An 8,524-nucleotide genomic window follows, 5' to 3' on the forward strand; every position below is an offset into this window, starting at 1 on the left:
TTGACTGAAATAACCACTCGTTACAACCGAGGTATGGTAGCAAAGCATTTGTGAAGCCACAACACGCACAACCTTGATGCGGATGGGCTACAACAGCAGAAGACCCCACCGGTACCACTCATCTCCACTACAAATAGGAAAAAGAGGCTACAATTTGCACAAGCTCACCAAAATTGGAAAGTTGAAGACTGGAAGAATGTTGTCAGGTCTGATGAGTCTCGATTTCTGTTGAGACATTCAGATGGTAGAGTCAGAATATGGCGTAAACAGAATGAGAACATGGATCCATCATGCCTTGTTACCACTGTGCAGGCTGGTGGTGGTGGTGTAATGGTGTGGGGGATGTTTTATTGGCACACTTTAGGCCCGTTAGTGCCAATTGGGCATTGTTTAAATGCCACGGCCTACCAGAGCATTGTTTCTGACCATGTCCATCCCTTCATGACCACCATGTACCCATCCTCTGATGGCTACTTCCAGCAGGATAATGCACCCATCCTCTGATGGCTACTTCCAGCAGGATAATGCACCATGTCACAAAGCTTGAATCATTTCTAATTGATTTCTTGAACATGACAATGAGTTCACTGTACTGAAATGGCCCCCACAGTGACCAGATCTCAACCCAATAGAGCATCTTTGGGATGTGGTGGAACGGGAGCTTCGTGCCCTGGATGTGCATCCCACAAATCTCCATCAACTGCAACATGCTATCCTATCAATATGGGCCAACATTTCTAAAGAATGCTTTCAGCACCTTGTTGAATCAATACCACGTAGAATTAAGGCAGTTCTGAAGGTGAAAGGGGGTCAAACACAGTATTAGTATGGTGTTCCTAATAATCCTTTTGGTGAGTGTAGATGAGGTGGTTTGAGTGATGAATAAGTGCACTCAAAAATGTGATTTCCATGTTTTATTTCCCAGATTATATTTTTACACTTTGAGGTTAATATTATGCTATAGTTTATGGTGACAATGTTAGTGTCTTCAGAAAGCAAAATAAGTAATCATACTCCATATTCAGTACTTGTACAAGAGCCTTTGGCAGCAATTGCAGCTTCACGTCTAAAGAGTATGCCTCAACCAGCTTTGCTTACCCGGATTTGAGCAGTTTCTCCTGTAATTCCTTGTAGATCCACTCATACTCTGGCAAATTGGATGGAGAGTGTTGGTGAACTGTGATATTCAGGTATCCCCACAGATGTTCATTAGGGTTCCCTTTGGCCGGGGTCTGAGGTCCTATGTGCTCTAGGTCAAGTTCTTAAAAGGACCTCTTTTTATTTTGCTCCATCCATCTTTTCCTTTCAGTCATGCCCAGTCTCCTAGTCACTAGTGCTGAGAAGCATCACCACAGCATGAGGCTCCCACCACGGTACTTCACCATAGAAATTGTATTAGCCAAGTGATGAGCAGAACCTTGTTTTCGCCAGACACATTGCTTGGCATTCAGGCTTAATAGTTGGATCTTATCAGACCAGATAATATTTTTCCTCATTCTCATAAGTCATTTTCTTTTTAGTCACGGATGGCTTCTGTCCAGCCATTCAACTATAAAGGCCTGATTGATGGTGTGCTACAGATATGACTGTCCTTCAAGCAGATTCTCCCATCTCTGCAGAATCATTGGGTTCATGTTCACCTCCCATATCGAGACCGTTGTTGCCCTGTTTATTTGTTTTCGGTTCCAAACTTCTTAAAATCCATGATGATGCTCCTAGAACTTTTTAATGCTTTTGCATTTTTTCTATACCCTTCCCTAAATTTGCCCTGACACAAATCTCAGAGGTCAACAGAGTGTTCCTTCGAATTTTTTGCTTGGATATACACCGTGAAGAAAGGGACCATATGTAGACAGGTGTATGTCTTCCAAATAATATGGAATCGATTGGATTTTCCAAAGATAGACTCCAATACAACTCAAAGTTGATGAAAGCACAGGATGCATCTGATCTCAATTTGGACTGTGATGGCAAACAATCATAATATTTAAACACGAGATATTTCAGCTATACATTTTTATGTATTATCAAACATTACTAAAAACACGGGGTTTTGTGTACTGAGGTATTGGGATTGATGGCAATTTGTTTATCAATTATAAATCAAGTCTATTACACAATAAAATGTGGAGGAAGGGTTTCTGAATACCTTCTGAATCTACTGTATTTTGATGTTTTATACATTGTTTTAAGTTGTCTTCTACACTCACTGCCCACTAATCTAATCTTCAATGCTGAAAAGAATATTGTTGCTACCCCTCTAATTTCAGCAGAGGCCAGATATAAATATATATGAGTCCTCACACTAAATGTTCTTTAAATTTATCATATCAAACTATTAACACAAGTGTTTCTCTAAAAATGAATGGAAGAATTTTGAAAAAAAATTCTAACATATTTCACTTTTCCTAAGGCACAGTAAGTGGGTTCAGAGCCTGGGAATCAGAAATTTTTCTCACAGGACCCTTGAAGCAGGTACATGGCTAACACTCGCTTTAGAATAGAATTTCAACTTGCCACATCGATATTATTTTTAAGATATTTTAAATATCATGTATACCCATGCACAACAAGTTCAAACATCTAGGAAATCTTGCGAGACAACTAGCTACAGTATGGCCAGGGCTTGACCCTGGGTAATTTGCTTGGAAGGCAGCTTGGCTTACAGCATTAACAAAAATCACTCAGTGAAAACAAACTAGAGGCAGACTCTACAGACAACATTTCAATCCAAAATGAACACAGTCCACGGTAGCCTCGCAAAAAGGCTGGCTGAAGGTTTCGCTGACAGACCTTCAGTCAGACCGAATAAGGAAAAATGGAGGAAGATGTAGGAAGCACAGAAACACATTACCAGTGACATTACACCGTGTCCATGCACTCTTGGTCACGACTGGATTAATAGTTTTCCCTTGTGTGAATAAAAGTCAGTTTGTGGGGTCTTAGAGTAAAGTAGTGCACATTATGCACAGAATAGGGTTGCATTGTGGACGCACACGCTTTTGTTTCCCAGCTGGCCAGGAGCTGGTGGATGTGGCAGTCCAGGGTCCTCAGGGACTAGATGCTGTGGACACAGTTTGTACTATGCCACCTGCTGGATAATCATGGCATTTAGCAGAGTCACCGGCCTTTCCCAGAGACACTCACTGCTAATATGGGTTTGTTCCACATTTTGAAGAGTCTCTAACAGGAACTACAGACTGAACTGGGGCCCTTTTGAGGTTACTCAAAATGTCGGAATTTCTCGGTTTGGGCACACAGAATATCAGACAAGATGTTTGTGTGTGCCTGTGAAGGTCGATCAAAGAGATTGGTTCCATGCTTTGCTGTTCACAAACTGTTGTCTCACACAGACAGACTCAGGCACACACGCACACACGCACGCACGCACACACACACACACGCGCACGCACACACACTTTGTCAATGGGTGCTAGACCTCAAATCTGGCTGTAAATAAACGGTTTTGCCACTGTACTCAGACATTCTCCTAGACTCTGGAGCCAGCTTAGCCACAGGCTGCTAAGCGTAACAACTACCGCTGCTTAGCCACAAGATGCTGAGCTTAACAGCTTCCGCTGCTTAGTCGCTAGCTTCTAAGTGTAACAACTACCACTGCTAAGCCTCAAGATACTAAGTGTAACAACTACTTTACTTTCATACTTTCAGTAACTATTTTGGCTGCAGAAAGGACATTTCCACATATTCAAATCCATTTACTCCCATGATTTAATGTCATTTATAACGATGGCCAAATGGGTGATGTAAAAATGTAGGTCAATTTAACATTCTATGGTCAAAGGGTAAGATTTCATTTAAAATAACATATAAAACTCTCCAACGGCAACAGAGTAAGAGTGAATTTTAACTTACAATACATTGCTATTCTATGGTGAAAAAGTAAGAGTGAATTTGCGCTGAGCTGAGCAATATGTTGACCCACTGCAATTACATTACCTTTGTGGGTAAAAATATATATGAGAAAATGATGTACTCATGTTTTCTCTCCCTCTCTCTCCATTTACATATTTCTCTCTCTGGCTCTCCTTTCCCTCTCTCCCTCTCTCACACACTCTCCCTTGAAGGTTTGAATTATGTCCCTGCCCTTTCAGACAATATTTGATTAAGGTTTAATGATAAGATCAACATAGCACCCAAGTGCAGTCACAAAACAGAGAACACCTCTAAAAACATGTGCAAAACCACTCGTACGCACAATCACATACTTTTGATCCCTCGCTTTTTTTATTTGATCTAACCCCTAACTTTACCAGGAAAGTCGAACATTATTACTAACAGACAAAGACTGAGTGGCAAGCGTGTTCAATGCGGATTGTCTCATAACACTTCAACAACACCTCTGCACTTCGACGTATCTTAGATCAGACCTCTGAAATGCTGAGCCCTGTGACCCCTCGACGCCCAAGCCCAGGCTCAACCCCAAGCCGTGCCTCGACACAAAGGGACACATTCTCACACACGAGAAGGGCGTCGCCTCACTGTTAATGACTTGTCGAAGGAGGGGGGGGGGGGGGGGGTAGAGAAAAAGCTAAAGGAAAACAGAGGAGCATTCCTGGCTGGCCCGGCTGACATTAGCAGGCTGTCTGGGGGCTAGCTCAGCTGGGAGTCTAGGTAGGAAGTGGTGCCAGTGGCAGCCATGTCAACAGAGAGGAGAAAAGGATCCAGCTGGGGACAGGAACCAAAGTATGATTAATCACAGGGGCCTGACTGCTAGTGGGACGTATTTTCTGGGGGCACCACTCAGGACCTCATTCATAACTCCCGTGGGGGGGCAGGAATTTGTTCTATGGGTGGTCAACGAGTTTAAGGTTTCAGCTGTGACCAACTGGCGCAGGGAAGAGAAACACACACACAAACACACACACAATTATACAAACCCATTGGTTGAATTGGTTTTATTCCTACAGATGTGTAAACACTTCTCAGGTCTCAAAAGCATTGCATAGGTTAGTTGTCAACTAAACTCTGTAGTGCTGCAGTGTTAGTCCAGCACCAGGACAATGGTGTTTTCCACGTGTTTGATCGAACTCCTCTTGGAACCGTGGTACCTGTTCTGATAGCACTATTGTCTTTTTCCTAAAGCATTCTAAGGGGGCGTTGATCTTTTCAATTTGATTGGGAATGTTAGGAAAGCTAGAAATGTCCTCTCTTGTCACTGCCGGGTGATTAACACTGGATGTCAAATATTACCAGCCACTCAGAAGAAGAGGTCATTATGGCTTTGTTTCCATTGGCGATTTGACCCGAGTCAAATCCTTTCACCCCACATTTGATTCCAAACAGGTTTGCTGCAGTGTGAACGGGCAAAAGCCTAATGAAATCGGATATGTCAAGCCACATTCTCAACTACATTTGTAGTCAGACAAAAATCTAATATTTGGCTATGTGACTTGTGTCTAATCACTCATACTCAATTAATTTGCTTTTTCTATTGCTCTCATTGTCCAATGTCAAAACTTATTGACAAACAAGCCTGCCGACAAGTGTTTGTGGAGTCTCGTAACTATACCAATTGCCATTATGGGGTTGGATCAAATTTCACTGTCGGAATGCATAAAAATCTGATTTGGTCATTTGAAAATGCTGTTTGAACACTCCGTATTCCAAATCTCATTTAACATAATGAAACAGATGTGAGCATTATGGCCTGCAGTGTCAAAGTATTTGAGAATAATAATAACAATAAATTGTTAATAAAAAGTTATTCTGGGGTTTCCCTGGGTCTATTTTTTTGTTTACCTTTATTTATACAGAGAAATCTACTGAGACCAAGTTCTCTTTTACAGCTGAGCCCTGTGTTACAGCAATCAAGACACACACAAAATGGCAATACAACATACATTAAGAAAAAAATCACAACAGACAATCTATAAGAAATGCAACACGTCTTACGTGCACTAAAACATTACACATAAGATCACTGAATGTCATTCCTAGACGAAATACTTCGCTTGACATCTAGTTTTCTGGAATGTTTGTCAATATATCAATAACCTAGACTTCATAAGCTTCTTCAAATTTGGCTTAGTTAGTTTGGTGATTGGCTGGGACAATACTATAGTCAGATATAATACTACAGATCACATAGGCTGAGCTGACATGATTATTAGTACAAATTCAGGTTAAATCATTGACACAATCCATCTCCTCATCTAAGGCAGAGATACAACAACGGGACTGGAAATTAAAGTTAGTGGTTACCTTAGCTAATGTTGGTTTGGCCAATCACATCCTTAAGGCTGCCTTGTAGAGTTCGGATAAAATCCAGACACCCATGTGATTTGGGTGGATACCATCTGCCTTATAAAAATGAACTTTGCTTCCAGAAAGTATCGAAATTGTCTACAAAAGTTAGTAGCTCTCGAACCAGTAATAAAATGCTAGGAGCCTGGTGAAATGTTCAATCTCACAACGTATTGAAGGTGTAGAACCAGAAATTACGTTTTTTTACATTTTTTTTGTGGCAAGCAGTGACAGAATCAGTTCCATGAAATAAAGCGTCAGCTGATGTCGACTGATCCAGCAGGAATGACAATTGAATTAATGTGAGTGTTTTGCACAGGATGTTAGCGATCATTGCAGCAATTTCCTTCACTCGGTCCCCAGGACAACACAACGTTTTAGCAGTGGAATATTGAGGTTTCTAACAATGCTACTGCTTAAAATAATGGCCGGAGATGGACTTGAGGGAAAACCTCCCATCTCCACATCTAGGTTTGAGCACGGGTTGTCATCTGTGTGACATGATCCATGACAGCTATACAATCTCTGTCTTTTTCTTTTCTTTTCTCTCTCTCTTTCTCCATCACGCTTTTGATATCGCTTTGTTTATCTCTCCCTTAATCGTTGTCTTTCATTTGTGCAATTCGTCCCCAGCGTATTTAGTTTTTTTTCAGTCTCCCTCGTCTTTTTCTTAACCCCATGTTTAAAGGCTTTTGGTATGTAAACAATATTCTTCCAGGACTGGTGTGCCATAAGATTGTCCTGGTTAACAAGTCTGGGCATTTGGAGTCTTCCATTCTCTCAGTCTACTGTATCTCTCAATCTCTCTCTGAGGATGGAAGAGATGGAAAGAAAACACTTGGCTCATGGTACCTCCTACATTCAGTAACAGATTGAAGGAAGTCAGCTTTGTGTCTTTCAGTTGGTGTATTTGCTTTGTCTTCCTGGCATGAAATTGAGTCATAACTTCCCATCTTCACTGCACCAAAAGGTCAAGACTCCTTTACCCCCCCCCTCCTCCCCTCTTGATCACTCCCCCGTCTCCTTCTCTGCCCCAGGCTTTCCACTCCTTCTCAAAACCCCCTCTCTCCCCCCTCCGTCGCAGTCAACCCTTAGAGTGGCCCCTGCAACATACATCCCCCACCAGTTTCCACATTCCACATGCGGAACACCTTCAGATACTGAGGCTAAACCTGGGCAGTAACAGAGTTATCAGCTGCCTGCCTCCTTCTCCCAACCCAGCACAGCACACCACTGGGAAACACAGGGAATCTCTGGGAAGCACTAAGAAAAGAAAAAAAAACATGGCACAGCCTCTCGCCGACGGCCTGAAATGAAGCCGGCAACTGTTGGCCTGAGAGCACGGCGGTGCCCGAAGACACATGGGAGGCCAGGACCGGGGCGTGTGGTCCCTGTGAGTATAGCGTGCCGGGTGCTTTGCGCTTAGCCCATGGGAGAATTCCCTCCCAGTGGCTCACATGTCTGGGGAAAAGGGGGAATGGACACAGGGGTTAGCTGTGACCGGGGAGGCTTATGTTATGGGATGCCACCGGTCTGACACACATTTACACACGCAAATACATGAAAACACACACACACACACACTTCAACGAATACTTTCCGTCTGAGCTTAACTTTCTCCCGGCCTGTAGACAGACTGGATCAGTGGAATCTCTAAACTAATGTATCAGAGTTATGTCGTGTGGTCCGGTCCATGTTGCTAGTCAGTTACTTCTCACTTCCAACTGCTCTGGACAATTCCTCCCCTTTTACTTAGCCTTGAGTAGGAGCCAGGATAGCAGTAGCGTGCTGCAGACAGGACCACACTCTCACCCGGAGAGAAGAGGCAGCACGCAATGTGGTAGAGATAAGAGCAGGCCATCGCACGGAAGATGCTTCCACACACAGACTAACTGGGTGGGTGGGTGCGTGTACACACACACACACACACACACACACACACACACCTGGCAGGAGTTAGAATGCATGTTAAAGCAAGCAGTAGAAAGATGAAACCAAGCACACCTCCATTCAGTTTGCCAATGTGACATGTAATCACATGTAATTCTTTGTTTTATCTGGAGTTACAATTTGTCACCACACGAGGGCGTACATTAATTGTATATGGTGGAACAGTGGAACTTTTTTTGATTAATAGAAAGTATTTATTCTCCCAAACAAAACATGTTTTATCATGGTCTGTCTATCACCCTTTATACCACATTCAGCCCTTCATACCACATTCAGCCCTTCATACCACATTCAGTCCTTCATACCACAT

Source organism: Esox lucius, chromosome 2 (genome assembly GCF_011004845.1).
Source record: "Esox lucius isolate fEsoLuc1 chromosome 2, fEsoLuc1.pri, whole genome shotgun sequence".
NCBI classification, from domain to species: domain Eukaryota; kingdom Metazoa; phylum Chordata; class Actinopteri; order Esociformes; family Esocidae; genus Esox; species Esox lucius.